Source organism: Gorilla gorilla, chromosome 17 (assembly GCF_029281585.2).
Source record: "Gorilla gorilla gorilla isolate KB3781 chromosome 17, NHGRI_mGorGor1-v2.1_pri, whole genome shotgun sequence".
NCBI classification, from domain to species: Eukaryota; Metazoa; Chordata; class Mammalia; order Primates; family Hominidae; genus Gorilla; species Gorilla gorilla.
Window position 1 is genome coordinate 43844483 of NC_073241.2, and position 16843 is coordinate 43861325.

At 43.7% G+C, this 16843-nt stretch overlaps 1 protein-coding gene across 15 annotated transcripts in view; it reads left to right on the forward strand.

Moving 5' to 3' along the window:
• The first annotated feature begins 272 nt into the window (after positions 1-272).
• Positions 273-16843, forward strand: part of L3MBTL4 (L3MBTL histone methyl-lysine binding protein 4) — a 468276-nt gene continuing 451705 nt past the window's right edge. For 2 of the 15 annotated variants that reach the window (XM_063699404.1, XM_063699422.1), the window contains exon 1: positions 720-886. The gene's annotated coding sequence lies outside the window, so the exon portion shown is untranslated. Of the gene's footprint in view, positions 887-925; positions 1728-16843 lie in introns of those variants that run through there. The other 13 variants (XM_063699425.1, XM_063699427.1, XM_063699405.1 and 10 more) reach the window with 11 other exon arrangements.

A 16843-nucleotide genomic window follows, 5' to 3' on the forward strand; every position in this document is an offset into this window, starting at 1 on the left:
CAACAAACTAATACTTATTTAGTACCTACTATTTATTATTTGCATACTAGGGTTTATACACAAGGCATCCTATGAAAGAACATTTCATTCAAAAGTCACAACATATAGTCTTCAATTATCAGCTACCTTTATTTGTAAGCCAAAATAAATGATTTAATACAGTCCTCCCAAACTGGGCGACAATGCTTTGAGAAAGGCCAAAGCTAGCCAGTAAGGCCATAAGTTCCATGAGGGCAGGATCTACCCAGCTCCTGTTTCCTGCTCAATTCCAAGCAGTTAGAACAGGGTCAGTAAACACTGCTTGCCACTTGGAAAGAGTATTCTTTTATTTGGAAATGGTATCCAGGTACTCGTGAGTAGCAAAGCCAAGAGCAGGAAAGGGGAATGGGGGAGGTTGCAAAATCGGAGCGAGCAGCAGGACCGAGAGGGATCCGGAGGAGAGAGCCTTCAGACGGTGAACCCCAAGAGCTGGGATGAAGCATGGGTGAGCTACTGGGACATCGCTGCCAGGGAGCAAGCTGGCAGGCAGGAAGTAGCCAAGATTTGGGGGAATCCTTCCCAGGGAACGAATACAGAGAAGGACGCATCTGAAAATTCAGCCGCAGCCACCTCCCTCCCATGGGAAAGCCCCGACCTCGGCGGGCCCAGCGCCACCCGGCTCCCCGGGGAGTGGAACACTGAGCGAGGCAGGTGCGGCGGGAGCATGCGCGCGGGGCGGGCAGGGGGCGGCTCCCGCGCCCCCACCCCGCGCGTGCACCCTCGCGCCCCTCCCGCCGGGCACCGCGGGGCAGCGGCGCCGCAGCGTGGGCTGGCGGAACCTCGCGCTCCGACTCGCCCCCCGCCTGTAGCTCGGTCGGCGTTGCGGGCAGGCGCCGCTCCGCTGGGGGTAAGAAGGACGCCGCCGCCCGCGTGGGATGGTCGCGAGCCCGCGTGGGTGCCCACGGCCGCCGCCGCGCGGGGTGTCCCCATCCCCGGGCAGGTAGAGGGGCCTGCACGACTCCCGCGGCGAGGGCCGGGCCGGTGGGGGCGGTGGCGGTTGGGGATAGCCCCAGTCCCGGCCCAGGCTCTTTCTCTTTCTCTTTCGCCGCCGGGGCGCGCGCCGGGCTCCCCGCGAGAGGCGCTGCCTCACTTGTCGCCTACTTCGGACGGGCGCGGCCGCCGCAGAGCCCGGCGCCTCGGTCAGCCGCGAGGGCAGGGTCGGGGTGCCAGGCGCGGCTACCTGGGCGCCCTAGAGCCAGCGCAGCCTGGGACCGGGGGAGCGGGACGGGACGGGACTCCTGAGGGCCCCCAGGCAGTCCTCCGGCCATCGAGCGCCCGGCGGTGGGCATTTGGCTTTTGTTTCCTCTGGGGCTAACGCCCCCGTCTGCCCGCGTGTCCCCCTCAGCCGACAAGTGTCGTGTGCCCGGACGGGCGAAAGCTGCATCCCTCCACCCGCTTTCTGCCCTTGTCTTCCTCTGCGAGTTCTGCCCAGCCTCGGGAGCGGGAGCCCAGGGAGTGCGCGCAGGGCGGGCGGGCGCCTGGCCAGCCTGGGACGGCGGCTCTCAGGCTCCTGCCACCGCCTGGAACTGCGGGGGGCGCGCCGGCCACAGTCGCCCTCGCCTGCTCTCCGGGCCTTCTTGGGCCCGCTTGGTCCCAGGTGGACGCGAGTCGAGCTGGGCACACCTGGGCCAGCGCCGCACTTACCTGCGGGATTGGTGAGAGCGTTTTCGCGAGGTCGCAAATTCCGGGTGGGTATTGTCCCCTGCTTTTGATCTCCCTTAGTCACTGGTTAAAGTGCGAAGTGTGCTTTATCTTACATATGCCTTTAGCGGGACATTCTTAATGCGCCAATGCCCCGAGGTGGAACTAAGTAAAGGGAAGGCCTGGTCATTGTTACTGTTGAGACTGCCGTACTTAACAGTCAGAGGAAGGCAGCTGGTCACCACGACCCACTCGGCCATTCCCATGCTGAAGACTCGCTCTCACTTCACACTTGTTTGGACTCCACTATGACTTGCTGGTGGCCCATCTCCTGGATCCCTCTGTTGGAGCTGTTCTAGAAGATGCTTGTGGCAGGCTCCAGTTTCAGTCCTTGGCTGAAATAAGTGTAGTGTGGCTCTTCGGTTTTCTAATCTCTTCCACCTAAAAAGGTTAAGGTGACAAACACGTGGTGGGTACAGTAGAGTTGTTTTTCGTGCTTGGTAATATTAAAAACTTGGAATGCATTCCTTATATTACTACAGAATTAGGAGAAACGGTTGAAAGAGGAGAGGTTTTTTTCTTGGAGTATCCAAAGGGATTGGATTCGACTACACTGACTTGGTGTGTAATGGTTGAGCAGGAAGGAAGATGAACATAAAACTGCTATTAATTATGCTCTTAGATGTGAGGCAACATTGAGGATGTGTTGCATGTAACCCTTGACTGCAGAATCACTTAGCTCTTTGCTGCACAATATTGGGGTCACAAGAAATGTTAAGCTTGGTTAACCTCTGCAGTGTGCTCTCACTCAGTTTCCAAAGAAAGGGTATTGGTGGGAAGGTGATCTGGTGAAGACAGAGGTAACGAAAGTGAAGGAACTGTGTTAACTTTCACTTTTTAAACATTTTATTTTTATTTTTTAGAGATAGGGTCTCACTCTGTCACCCAGGCTGAAGTGCAGTGGTACCATCATGGCTCACTGCAGCCTTAACCTCCTGGGCTCAAAGGATCCCGCCTCAGCCTATTGACTGGGAGGGTAGCTGTGCACCACCATGCCTGGCTAGTTTTCTAATTTTTTTTTATTTTTTTGTAGAGATTGAAACTCACTTAACTTTCACTTTAAAGAGAAGTAAGCTTGCATATTTTAAAGTTCTCATAAGAATCTTAGGTGCTCTGTAGCATCTGTATAACTTCATTGCAGTACCTGTGTGGTTTATATCTTAAACTACACTTCTTACTCCTTTTTGGTGGTAATAAGCCTCCTTTGCTTGGCATGGGACTTGGCACGTGGGTAAGTGCATGCTCAACAAATACTCGTAGGACCGAATCCGAATCCGTATGTGAGCAGACAACTGCTGAGCAGAGGCAGGAGGTGATAAAAGCAGCAGTGAGGGAGATCAAGCTGACTGTGAAGGAAGATTTGCAGATGGAAAGCCCTCGAGTTCTTCCTATGAAGAAAAGGCCAACCTGAAAGCCACTTCCAGGAGGCTGCGTAGGAAGCACCAGCACCCAGTCTGACCAAGGAAGCAGAAGCTTCAATCCCTCCTTCCCCCATCACTCCTTCAAGTGGGTTAAGGTTTCTGTTCTCCAGAGAGCTGAAGGAGGGTCTGAAAATCGCCATTAGATAAGTGTTCATTCTTTCAGTTAATTATTATAATTAAGAAAGAATGCTGCTGCTGGTGAAGTGGGGGAGTGAGCAGGAGAGGTAGGTTTGGTGGGCTGGAGGCAGGGTGGAAAGCATAAATTCCATTTATACAACATTGGATTGAGAAAACCAAATACTGCATGTTCTCACTTACAAGTGGGAACAAAATAATGAGCACACATGGACACATAAAGGGAAACAACACACAGTGGGGCCTATCGAAGGATGGGAGGAGGGAGAGGATCAGGAAGAATAACTGATGGATACTAGGCTTAATACCTGGGTGATGAAATAATCCGTACAACAAACCCCCGGGAAACAAGTTTACCTATGTAACCAACCTGCACATGTACCCTAACTGAAAAGAAAGGTTAAAACAATGTATTTCTCAAATTACTCTACTAAAATATTATTTTAGTAATGCTTATATCATGTATTAATATATTATAGGAAATATATTTTGGTAAAAGCAAAATGGTTTTGCATTGTGAAAAACTAAACATATCATTTGGCTCATCCTTAAACAACAGAAAACCATTGAATTGAAAACCATTGAAAACCCTGAAATGGCTTTTCACTGGAGAGAGAAACTCTGATGTTGGATCGGGGGAAAGCCAGTTAGGAAATACTCAGCGACTATGGGGGTGATCCTAAAAAGCATGTGTTAGGGTGACTAAACTAGCACTGAGAGAAAAGAACAGTTCCATGGCTATGGTCCATGCCCAGGAAAGGAGTCAGTGAGAGAAACTAAGAAGTGGTCTGAGGGGGAGGAAAACCAGGTGTCTCAGTCACAGGGAAGCCAGTGGAGAAGTAAGGGAGGGAAGGGAGGGAACAGCGTGGTTAGTCTTGTCAGTTGCTAATAAAAAATAGGCGCTGAGAAGATGAAGTTGAACTTGGCTAAAAAGAGGTGATCTCAGTGGTAACGCATCAGTGCAAGCTGTGGGTAAATGTTTTGCTTTCTGTTGGAGGAATACAGATGTCCTCCTTTCATTCCAATAGCATTTTACACTTTACAAAACATTTCCATCTTGTAGCATTGGCAAAAATATTTTGAGGATAGTTTATTATAGGAACATACCTCCAATTGAAGCAAACTATTTAGGTCCATTAAGAAAATGCACTATTTACTACAGTGAATAACAGCAAGCAGTATAAATATCGGCATCTTGTACTTAAGCAAAATAAAGCAGAACGATGAAATTAGAAGATGCTTGGGGGAAATGAAGCTCTTCAGTTCACTTATACACATATAATTTTTTGTTTAAGCATTTGCATTAATTTTTTAAAGGATAGTGCCTTAGGATAATTTATCCATATTTTATTATGCAAATACAAACTATTTTTTCCACGGTAGCAATGGAAAAGTGAAACCTTAACTCTGAGCCCATCAGAGTTGTCACAGGTCTGTTCCCTTGACCTATGTGTCCCTTTTGGGGATGATGTCGCCGTAATGGGGGCTCTGCTCAGTGTCACCTGGTGAACCTTCTTCATTTTGTGTTGATCTCAGCTCATATGGGAAACATTCTCTTAATGAGGCTGGAAGTAATGAGGCAAACTCTGACAATGCTTATGTATCCCTCCTGAAGATGGATGTGAAATGATAAAAGTGTGGTCGCTGCCACAATTAATAATTGATTAATAAATTGTTTGAAAAGTATCAGGTGGGGACTGCAGGAGATGAACAGCAGTGCATGCATCTCATTTCTTTTCACTGTAACTAGCCAGAGAGAATGTGTTTAACTAGAGGGACAGATAGAGAGTATAACACTTTTACACCCAGTATTTTGGTATGTAAGCTATTCTGATAGCTTTTAAGATGATCATGACAGGAGCTTTTTAGATTAAATCAGCATTGCTCCAGTCCTTTTTTTTTTTTTTTGAGTGCATTAAGGAACTTAGGGGTGAGGCATTTTTGTTGGGTGTCCACTGTGTGTATGGGGGTGACTATGCAGACATGACACTTGCCTTCATGGAGCTTGTAGTCCAGTGAGGGACCGATAGCAACTAATCAGCCAAACATATGTAAGTACAGACTTTAAGTAAGCCTGAAAAAGACCCACGTGAGTGCCTAATGCAGATTTGTGGGCCAGAAAAGGTGCCTGAGGATGAGTATCTGCTAGCCAGGTGGGGGATGGAAGAAAAAGGAAGTTCAGGCAGAGAGAAGCCCCTGAGGCGGTTTGTGGGGAAAACTTGGTGCCCTGGAGGAAGGAGAGACGGCCCTGAGACAGGAGGGCAGGGCCTGGGTGGGAGATGGCTGGAGGCCTCTGGAAGGCCTCGTTAAGGACTGTGCAGCTTATTTAGACTGGTTAGGGTGCCATTGCAGGTATCCAGGTGGGAGTCAGGGAGGTGACCTTGGGCCGGGGAGCGGGGCATGGAAGTGGGTAGAAGTGGAGGGACTTGAGTAATTTGGAGGTGTAATTTATAGAATTGCTGATGGGTTAGAGGGTAGGCGAATTGGAAGAATCCAGGATTACTCCTCTGATCTCTAGCATGAGAAGTGGAGTGAATTCTGGAGATGGGGAAGACTGGGGAGAAGTGTACCTGGTAACTTTGCTTGGATCATTTCCCCAGTGTGAACCCTAGGGGAAATAGGTTATTTTTAAGGTGACAACTTGGTGTAGTTGTGGTGTGTGTCAGGCACTCAGCACTGTGCTAGGCAGATGGTTTTGGAGCTTAGCAAATGTGGGCTTTTCCCCTTTTCTGTGATGGTGGGTTTTGATATTCTGCTTAGGCCCTAGGCCTAACAGCCCTCCTGAATTTGAACTCCCAGTCTGTCTGTACATGGGCACATGCACCCAAACACATACAGTCTTAGAGTGTGCCGTCAAGAGCCTCTGTGGTAGCTTTTCAGTCCTGATCAGATGGTCTGCATTATTGGATGTGCCGAATGGACCATTTTTATCTCATTTTCCCCTGCAGCATAGAGCCCCAACACTGATGCTGATATTGGGACCTTCCAAGTTCCTGAAGGGTCAATGGTTCTGTAATTATGAGCCATTGCTTAATTTTCATCGTTCCTTCTTTTGTGAGTACTTCCTGGAGTGACAACATATAAAAAATAGTATTTGGTCATTATTATTGTTATGATGATTTATTTCTAAATAAAAATCAAGGACCAGATTATAGCCACAATTCCAGGCCTGTATTAATGGATGTAGGTTAGTGCTGATGCCAATTAAAGCCCATTCATACAAGAGCAGCTGTCTGACTCCTGGCTTTGATTTTCTAATCTGGTTACACCTGGCACACTCACTTGGTGCTGTGTAGCAAATGGCATTAAGATCTAAATCCAGGGCCAACAATTTGGATGTCTAAAGGAAGGTAATAAGGGAAGTAGGCAGACAGAAGAAAATTCAGAGTTCTTTTGGTCTCACTTCCATTTTCCTTACCTTTGAAGACTGGGCAAGGCTGGGCACAGTGGCTCACCCCCATAACCCCAGAACTTTGGGAGGCCGAGGAGGGTGGATTGCCTGAGTTCAGGAGTTCGAGACCAGCCTGGGTAACATGGCGAAACCCCATCTCTACTAAAAATACAAAAATTAGCCTGGTGTGGCATGCCTATGATCCCAGCTACTCAGGAGGCTGAGGCAGGAGAATCGCTTCAACCCGGGAGGTGGGGGTTGCAGTGAGCCGAGATTGCACAACTGCACTCTAGCCTGGGTGACAGAGCGAGACTCGGTCTCAAAAAAAAAAAAAAAAAAAAAAGAAGAAGAAGAAGAAAAAAAGAAAACTGGACATAGGTATTTGTCTACTGTGAGAAAGAGTGAGAAAATCCCCTTAGTGCTTTGGAGGCAGTAGAGAGTGGTGAAGACTGCAGCAAACTGTGGATCTTATATGTTCTAAAGGAGGTGGCTATTATTTAAAAAATAAACAAAACTGAAGTTGGAAATCTGCAGTTTTAAAAATGTGAAGTCTCTGTATTTAAAATACTGGTTTAAATATCTTAGGATACTGCTAAGAGAAACAGAATATGTCTGCTGACCAGATGCAATTTTTGGTCCACAATTTATAAGCTCTTGCTGGTGGGGTCAGCTATATAATTAGCTGGATGTACTCTACTTTTAATTAGATTGTTTTTTCTTATTTACCATGAATGTGGACTGTGCATGAATGTACTGGCTTCTTATGCTGCTGACCCTGCCATTTAAGTGTGAGTTGATTAAATCTGGGAGTTGGGAGTGGGAAATTTGGCCAAGCCTGAGACTGTGAGCACATCCTGGTGCCAGGTTGAGAACAATGTAGACTTTATAACACTTTCATTCATGTTTCTGTGAATTTTTTTTCACAGTTTTCCATTGTTTAAGTCTGCCTTTTTTACTCCTTGTCTAATTGTTTGTGCAACTCATGGACACCCTCCTTTTTGTGTGTTTGGAGGGGATGGTATCTTCTCTCTCTGGTGGGCTTTTGTACATTTGTGTCTGCTTTTCTTGTGAATTTTGCTCCTCTAAGGAGGCTCCAAGCCTCCTTGAGACTGGACTATACATACTGTGCGCTTTCCTACCACGATGTACTGTTGTCGTCCACAATTGCACTCTGAGGTGTGGAATTTTACTTTTCTATGTTCTCCAGAAAACTTGTTGGGTGGAGTAAGGGCTTGTTGCCATTTATTTCCAGAGCCTAGCAATTGTCTGGCACATGTTAGATGCCCAGTGAATAAAGGATGAGTGATTTTGTGTCAACTAGTGACAAGCTTACTCAGGAAAGAAATCTTACAAAATTCCTAACATTTTGGGATTCTGTGTGTAGGCTTCTAAGACTTTGGGTTCTATTGAAAATGTAAGCACTGACCTTTCAGCTGTTCATTTTATTATAATTATGATCATGTATCAAAGAAAATACAAAGGCAAAGAATATCCTTTAATTCCCTATCATTATAGCCTTTAGTCTTGGCCTTTGATATCATAAAGGTGAATTATTAGAGATGCCAGCATAGTACTTCCAAGTCTATATTTTATGCACTCAATTTCTGAGAATGGTTAGAACAATGATTTTTTTTCCCCTTTCTCTTCCAAAACTATAGCTTGCTGTGATTTTATTCCTAGAAGATATGTGACTGTTTTTGGGCAGGTTCACACATGCAATTCAGCTTAGAAGAGGAACTGTTAAGGTTAACAGACCAAGAACTCAAAGGAGCGTCCCCACTTCAGCAGTTGCTGTGGTCTTTGTGTTTTGTGTGAATCGGTGATGCCCATCTATTTTATTGCAGTCGATCATTAGTAATCTTTAGGGCCACTTTATTCTTTTACTATGAGGACAAGGAGAATATAATTGTGCGTCTTTTCAGAACTGGCTTGCATCTGTGTCCAAAACAAACAATGCCCATCACTGTGGAGTAAAGGGCGAGAGAACAAAGAAAGGAAGCTGTGAAGGGTACAGTTACACATTAATCACCGTGATGCGCAAAGTGTGAGGTTAGTAGGCAGTGCTTTGAAAGCTTTACATTGCATTTATTTCCAAACAAATTGTCTTTCAAGATCCTAGAACTTTCAGCCCAGAGTAGCTGTAGGCCAGCTATGGCTTATGAAGAGGTTTCTGATGTCCCACATTTAGCAACTTTGTAAGGCTTTTTTTCGTAGTTACACATTTGGATTCAGCATTTTTTGAATTTTAGGGAGTTTAAAAATAATCTCATCCAGGGTTTCTCAATCTCGGTACAGTTAACAGGAATTTGTTGTTTCGCATGCTGCCCCATGCCTTGTAGGATGGTAAGCAGCAGTCAGTGTTCCTTGCCTCACCTCACGAGATGTCTGTAGCACCTCCCCCTCCTTAGCTGTGACAACGAAAACTATCTCCAGACACTTCTTCATGTCCTCTGGGGAGGGGTGGAGGGGTAAAATCACCCGAAGTCATGAGCTGCTGATTTAATCCAGCCTGTTTTGCAGATGACACATCAGAGGCCCGGTTGTATTATGCAGTGTTTCCAGGCCCAGAGGTCACTATGTCAGAATATGAATCGAAAAGCACATTATCTACAAGGAGGGAACTTTTTATCAATTGAAAACTCCTTTTCTCTTGTAAAATGTTCTAATGATAGTAGATGGTCCCCGTTGATTCTTTCTTGCCATGACTGGCCAAGTACAAGTGTCATGATTGTTAATCAAACTGTGGTGAAGACATAAAATTATCAATAGCAGTTTGAAGACCAATTTGCCCACATTTATCCATCTGAGTAATGGCAGAGTTGGAGCTGTGACTTGGCCTTCCTCACCAGGTTCCAGTCCACGAGGTTTTCTATGATGTCATGTCAACCTTTGTTTTCATAGCCAGATTTTGCAATAAAGTTGTGTTCAGTAGCTTGGTGAATTTCATTCTAGAGTAATAATTAATACTTAGTGCACTTGCACAGTTGGAAATTATGAAGCCAGTAATATAGACAGCTGCTAAGTAAGAGTACATTCATTCATTCCCTGAATGCTTACTTAGTGTGTACTTTGGCCAAGGCTGTGGTAGGTCGTGGAATGTAAATGATATTAGGAGGACCACACAGACACCCAGACTGGACCTGTTCCAGGAAACTCATAACCATGGATAAATTCAAATTTGAGGCTTCTTTGCATGGCAGTACAGGAGAATCACTGGCTTATTAATAGGTTTATTTCTTCAGCTGCATTCCTCAATACCTGTGATGGGTGCTGGCAGGAGGCACTCAGACCTCTCTCCTTAGAAATGCCTTACTATTCACGGTGGCACTGGCAGGGGCTGGAAGAGCTGTTTAGTGGGCCCTCGGGCTCAGCCCCTGTGTTTAGCGGGCCCTCTGGCTCCCGGCCTGTGTTTAGCGGGCCCTCGGGCTCAGCCCCTGTGTTTAGCGGGCCCCCTGGCTCCCGGCCTGTGTTTAGCGGGCCCTCGGGCTCATTTCCTGTATTTAGCAGGCACTCAGGCTCAGCCCCTGGGTTTAGTGGGCCCTCGGGCTCAGGGCCTGTGCTGACACTGAAAGGGAGTGAGTGTGCTTTCCAAAAGTTAGTGAGAATATCCTTGCCAAGGCCCTAAGTGACAGGCACTATTGTTCTGCACCACAAACATCAGGAGCTGTTTGTGCAGGTCGCAGAGCGGCAGGGCTGCATTACCTTCACGCCAGCTTTTGTTTTTGTCAGCTGGATCGCATTGCGCTCCCTCCAGAGACCATGTGTTACGGAGGAAAGGAAAAGTGCAAGGTTTTAATAAGTCCCTTGCAAAGAGGAGCTATCTTCATGGTTGTATTATTTCCTTATTGTTTACGTGGCCACTGCTGCCGTAGGGCACAAAAGAAAGATCTGTTTCACTTTTTGGAAATTGAAAAATTTCTGTCCTTGCCTTTGCATGTCCTAGTTGGGTGTTATACTGAAAGTGAAGATCATAAATTCACCAAAACATGTATGCCTTTGTGTATGAGCATTAAAAAAGTTCTTCAAGTTTTCCCTAGCCTAAGCATTTAAACATGTCAGCAAAAATACAAATAAAAAGAAATAGCTAACTGGGTGTGGTGGGTCCCACCTGTAATCCCAGCACTTTGGGAGGCTGAGGTTGGAGGATTGCTTGAGCCCAGGAGTTCAAGACCAGCCTGGCAACGTGGGCAACATAGTGAGACTTCGTCTCTTCAAAAAAAAAAAAAAAAAAAATTATCCAGGCATGATGGCATGTACCTGTGGTCCCAGCTACGTGGAGGTTAAGGCAGAAGGATCCCTTGAGCCCAGGAGACCGAGGCAGCAGTGAGCTGTGTCTGAGCCACTTCACTCCAGCCTGGGTGACAGAATGAGACCCTATCTCAAACGAAAAACAAAAATGAAGAAAAAGAAATTGCTTATAAATTATTTTGAGATTATTTAATTTACTGACCTTCTTGACATTTTCCTGATTTTTATCCAGTTCCCTCAAGGTTTCCATAATGAAGGTCCCCATAGTTAAATAAAAGCACAGGACTAGCATATCCTTCTGTAGAATGGCACTTTTCTACAGGCCACGAGGAGCTTCTCAGACTAAAAATAAGAAATTGAGCAGAGCAGAACAGAAATCGAGCTTTTTATCTTTGTTCCCAGAGCCTGAATTTCCCTCCTCCCCTGCCAGGTATACAAATAAATGCGTCAGTGAATGGCTTGGGGTGCACTTGTCCCCTATGCTCCTTTTTCACTTGTTTGCTGAAACTAATATGGAAAGAACCAAGGTGGAAGGACGTTCCTGAGGTTCTGTGGATCAGGGGTTCCAACTTAATCAGACTCTTTTAAAAATTATTTCAACAGCTTTTCGGGGGAACAGGTGGTTTTTATCACATGGTTAAGTTCTTTAGTGGTGATTTGTGAGGTTTTGGTGCACCTATCACCTGAGCAGTGTACACTGTACCCAATGTGTAGTCTTTTATCCCCCACCCTCCTCCCACCCTTCCCCCCAAGTCCCCAAAGTCCATTGTATCATTCTTATGCCTTTGTGTCCTCATAGCTCATCTCTCAGTTAGAAGTGAGAATATTTGATGTTTGGTTTTCCATTCCTGAGTTACTTCACTTAGAGTAATGGCCTCCAGCCACATCCAAGTTGCAGCAAAGCCCATTATTTCATTTTCTTTTATGACTGAGTAGTATTCCATGGTATATATATGCCACATTTTCTTTATCCACTGTTTGGCTGATGGGCATTTAGGTTGGTTCCATATTTTTGCAGTTGTGAATTGTGGTGCTGTAAACATGCGTGTGCATGTGGCTTTGTCCTACAATGACTTCTTTTCCTTTGGCTAGATACCCAGTAGTGGGATTGCTGGATCAAATGGTAGTTTTAGTGTTTTGATAACAAATATTTGTAACATTTCTCTAAGTATCCTGAAATGAAATTGACAGGTAAATAACTTACTTACACATATTGTCAGAAAAGTGAATATATAGTGTGCATAAATAATACAATGGAAAAATATATGTGTAATTTATGGTAAAATGATATGTACTTCAAAATGTCTGGACATGACTAACCTAGAGAATAAAATCAAGTAGTTTGATGCTTGTACCTGCATCCAATATATAGACTGTATCCAATATAATAGATTATAATAGATTCACCATGAAGGTGACCAGTGAAAATGCTTTACTGGTGGACTACATCGGGGAGGGAGAGTCATTGAACAGCATTGGGTTCCATGATATCATTTTCTGAAATGGTGAACAGTATTTGCTAAAGTTCTGCACAAAACAAAGTAAAGCCTTTACTCAATATACACAGAGTTGCATTCCTGGGAGAGACAGGAATTAGTTAAATATGCAAAAATGCTTTCTGATGATATGTAAAATGGAAGTAGGCTTAAGGTTTAGAGAAGCATAAATAGGTTTTTCATACACATAAATGTCAAGTGGGTTGCTCCAGCTGTGCGAAAGGCAAGATGATATTTTGCTGTGAAGAACTGTCCCACATATGGGAATTCTAGCAGCATTGGCCCTGTGTCCCTTAAATGCCACTCAAGAAACCCCACACATATTTAAAAAACTCCCCTGGGGGTAATCTACTTCCCCCTTCTTTCCTACCTCTGCCTCTGTTGAGCACTACTGGTTTGATAAATAAAGGTAAATAAATTCTACTGATTATTTGCAGTGATGAAAGACAGAGGGTTTGCTGAAGGGCAAATTACTTTCGCTCAGAGTTTAGAATAATCAATTATTCTTTCCCTTTAAGAATATTATTTTATATAAACTAACCTTTTATTCTGTAAGAATTCTGACACTCTCAAACGTTATCATCTTAATTCTTCTAAAACTTCGGCCTTGAAATGAAAATATGAATGGATATTCTATTTTTCAGTGAATGACTAAGCAATACTTAGTCTAAATTAGTCACAGTCAATTTAATCACTAGTGATTAAATTTCTGATTTGTGTACTTTATGTTCAAACCTTGTTCTGTATGGCACCAGAGGTTAAACTTTTTGTTTTTAGCTTAAAGTGAGTAAGTTGTCTAAAGTTGGAATGGGCTGCCTTGTAGATAGATTTTGTAGAATAGAGAGAGGTGTGCAATTGAGTGACCACTTGTATGGATGTTATATAATATTTGGTTGTGTGTGTATAAAGAGTTGAACTTGTTATTTAAGACTGAGTTATATTTTATTAAATCATAGATGCTTATATTATTCCTAGAAGGCCAGAATAATTTATTAGAATTGTAAGCGTACTTAGGAACTTTCTATCTTAACTTTCTGGCCAATACAGGAATCATTTCTACATTGTCTTTGAGAGATGGCAATGTAGATTGTGCAATGAATTTAAACAATATTTTTAATAGTGAAACATCAGTGGAATAAATGTATATAGCTCCCCAAGGTAGTTATTTTGAAGAGATAAAAATAATCTGAATGTATACACTCTGGAATTTTGTTTTAAAGAAAGTCCTGTTTAGACATTTTATGCCTCTATGCTGATGCAGGTATTGATCATTATGAGAAAAACAAGTAACAGAAATTCATGTCTTACCTGCCTAGGCTTACTGCCACTTGAAGCTATGGGCTTAGAGAAGTATAATACCAGCTTGAAAGTTATGTCTCCGCTCCCTTGATTCCACAGCAACTTCCCATTGTGGAGGTTTGGATTGAGGTCACAGCGGCCCCTTGATGGCACTGCGCCCCTGGTTCTGGTTATGGAGCTCTTCTGCACCCTTGCTCTACTGCACCCTTGCACACCGCACACTTGCCTGTACATTTCTTAATGCCTTTGTGCCCACGTTAGCCTGGTCTTGGTGATGCTGGAAGTGTCACCACACAGTATGTGGGGATGCTTTTCAAATATTAGAGCCGCCTTGTGGGTGTGCACAGGGCGCACTTTTCCTACTGACTCTCACCTTTACAAAGTGAGTGCCTTATTATCCTAGAGAAAATTAGTTGTACTATGAGGCTTACCCATATATAGGTTGGCTGTAATACACTAATCCTCATGTGCTTTTTCCTCATTTGAACTTTACCTCTTATAAGCTGTACTTTGCATTCTATAAGCTGTCTTCTTGCCCAGTGCATTTTTTGCCCTGTGCACTTTTCGTGGTTTGGGAAGAGGGTGAGGGTGTGATTGGATTCCAGTACATTCTTACAGTGTGAATATACTGTAAGGAGCAACAAGGACTCAAATTTCCACAAGGTAATATTTTAATGGTTTTTGACATCTAGTCAAAATTCAGAGTCTGCAGCATTACATATAAAATTAATACTTGGTGATATCTATAAATGGTGCTTTTAAGGTCTAAAAATTAGTATGTGCCACGTGCTGTTATTAAATACCCACACAACCTCATACGAATACAATCATTTTATTATTGATTTAATAGTCATTATTGCCCGTGAGATATATAAAGGCATATTCCTCTTAAGTTCAGTTTGCTTGGCACTGTATAATTAGAGCCAAATATAATGTCAGATTGTGTTTGAAGGGTGGGTAGGGCACGTGGTTTTATGAAGTCTTTTGCTAATTAACGATGGGAGATGGAAGTGTGAGTAGGCTGGCAGCATCAGGTAGCTTAGGACAGTGTCCTGCTGTAGGAGTGTACATTGAGGACACCTTGTGAGTCTCAGCTTCGACACTCAGCAGTGCTCAAGAAGAGAACACAAGAGTTAGGTTTTGCCTCAGTCGCTGTCTGCTCTGCCCGTGGTCAGCACCTGAGGTCTGTAACAGGTGGCTTGTGTCTCTCTGAACCTCTCTGTAGATTACAGTTCCCAGTTGCTTGATTTTGGGAGTGAGCATGAAGCCATTTGCTTGATTATTGCCTGTATGAGCAGAGATTTTGGGATGCCTCCCAAGTAGTTACAAAATCCTGTGCCGGGTGTGGTGTCTCACGCCTGTAATCCCAACAATTTGGGAGGCCAAGACAGATAGATTGCTTGAGTCCAGGAATTTGAGACCAGCCTGGGAAACAGTTGAAATCCTGTCTCTACTAAAAATACAAAAAAATTAACCAGGCATGGTGGCATGCGCCTGTAGTCCCAGCTATTTGGGAGGCTGAAGTGGGAGGATCATCTGAGCCCAGGAGGTTGAGGCTACAGTGAGCCATGTTCGCACCACTGCACTGTAGCCTGGATGACAAGGTAAGACCTTGTCTCTAAAACAAAAACAAACCTAACCCATAGATTTTTGGTCACTCTTCTTCAATATAACCCCTGGACTTTCTGTCACTTTTTTTGTCTATTTCACTCTATATCTACAGGATAAGTGTGGAAACACCCAGGCAAAGTGCATTCAATGGTTTATCAGCTAATTTGGGTTTAGACTTAAACCAGATGCAAAGGAAAGGGAGGAAATTGGCATATTGAATTGTTTTAGTTTTACAAAACTTTTCAATAGTGTAATTTGTGATACATTTAACATAAAACAACTTCTCAAGGTCATGATGCAGAACTTCCTAACTTTAAATTTTCGACCACATTTCTTTATAGCACTATATTAGATGTATTTGTAAAAGCTTGTTTTGTATTTCTGTAGCACTTAATACTTATAGAAATTATAATACTATAATACTTATAGAAATTAATGTAGATTTCAGTTCTTTCTCTTTTTTTATTAAACGTGTTCTGATATTGCTACACAGTGATTTCCTAAGGTCAGAGTTATTAGTGGTGGTTAACTCCTAGCCACCAGTTTTGAAGATTTCTGTGTTTGTTTTTATTTAAGAAAATTGTAATTGACTAAAACCATTGTGTTTTTCAGGTAATCAAAAACTCAGAATTTCTGTAATAGAAGAAATGGTTTGGGAAGGAGCCAAAATTATTGGTATTCTGAATATTTCATTATATCATATAGAGACCATGAAGGGTCTTATTAAGGTTAGCTGAACAACATTTGCTCTGTTAATTCTCCATTAGCTATATTACCTAAAATAATGAGAGTTTGCAATTTTCTAAGATGTAAGTATAGCTGACACTTGGCATTTGGAAACTTTTGGGAAGATGGGAACTGCTGAATATTCTTTGCTAAATTATATCTAGTCAATTGAGATTAAAATGAATTGGAAATAAATGGTTATGGCTGACAATTACTATGCAGTTAATATACCTTCGAGAACAAAGCCACTTATGCAGTTAGGTGCCACTGTTTCCTTTTTTTTTTTTCTTTTTTTCTTTTTTTTGAGATGGAGTCTTGCTCTGCACCTAGGCTGGAGTGCAGTGGCTCAGTCTTGGCTCTCTGCAACCTCTGCCTCCCGGGTTCAGGCGATTCTCCTGCCTCAGCCTCCAAGTAGCTTGGAGTATAGGCATGCACCACCACACCCGGGTAATTTATGTATTTTTAGTAGACGTGGGGTTTCACCATATTGATCAGGCTGGTCTTGAATGCCTGACCTCGTAATCTCCCCTCCTCGGCCTTCCAAAGTGCTGGGATTACAGGCGTGAGCCACAAAGCCCAGTGTCCTTTTTCTTTCCAAAGGTTTGGCTAAGTGTAATTAAAATATAAAGAGGTTTCATGTGGCCTTATTTAGTTCTAGCCAGATTAAAAATAAATAGGAAGAGTACATTAGAAACCAGTTGGAGGTGATGTATTTTGATATGTTTGATGTGTTATTGAAGCATATGTTCCAACCCACCAGCAGAAAGTGGCTGGTT